The sequence below is a fragment of the Octopus bimaculoides genome, chromosome 7 (assembly GCF_001194135.2).
Source record: "Octopus bimaculoides isolate UCB-OBI-ISO-001 chromosome 7, ASM119413v2, whole genome shotgun sequence".
NCBI classification, from domain to species: domain Eukaryota; kingdom Metazoa; phylum Mollusca; class Cephalopoda; order Octopoda; family Octopodidae; genus Octopus; species Octopus bimaculoides.
This window is the reverse complement of record NC_068987.1, coordinates 12722111-12722796: the sequence shown is the minus strand read 5'-3', so window position 1 is coordinate 12722796 and position 686 is coordinate 12722111. Positions and strand designations below refer to the sequence as shown.

The 686-nt window shown below is 35.1% G+C and overlaps 1 protein-coding gene across 1 annotated transcript in view; it reads left to right on the top strand.

Annotated features, from left to right (window-relative positions):
- The first annotated feature begins 206 nt into the window (after positions 1-206).
- Positions 207-686, top strand: part of LOC128248319 (disorganized muscle protein 1-like) — a 58549-nt gene continuing 58069 nt past the window's right edge. The window contains exon 1 of the mRNA XM_052969252.1: positions 207-429. The gene's annotated coding sequence lies outside the window, so the exon portion shown is untranslated. The remainder of the gene's footprint in view (positions 430-686) is intronic.

The window sequence follows — 686 nt, the reverse complement described above, 5'->3', positions numbered from 1 at the left end:
TTGAAGAGAAAGAAAGAGTGGGAAGGGAAAAAGAACAGTGAGATAGAGGGAGAGGGGAAGAGAAACGAAGAAAGATAGAGAAACAGAGAGAGAGAGGGGAAACTAAACAGAGAGAGAGAGCGGGTGGGTGAGAGAGAAATTATCCTGACGAAAGGTAATACTTAGCCGCAGAGCCTCTGCTACTCCAACTTATCTCTGACTCCAACTATTACCAGCATCATCAGCACAACAAACTACCATGATTAACAATTCTATACGCAATAAACCAGCTTAAAGCTCTCTGTAACGACACTGTACACCAGTTCGACTTCTCTCACAAGAGCTACGCGGTGATTACCTCTCTCACACTACACTTAGTCTCTCTCAAAAACAGAACTCTCTAGTTCTTTGGACTCTGGTTTGCACTTCGAAATTTTTTACAAATCTGAGGTTGGTAGGATTTATATTCAGTTACCCTGATTTTACCTATCCTTTCCTTAAAACCTTTTCAAATTTAAAAGATCTATATTTTTTATTACTTTCACTAAACTTTTACCAACAGCTTTAGCATTGGTTTGTTGTTCTTTATTCACTTATATATATACATATATATATATATACATACATACATAGATGTGTATGTATGTATATATGTATAATAGTGTGTGTATGTGTGTATGTATATATATATATATATATATATATAT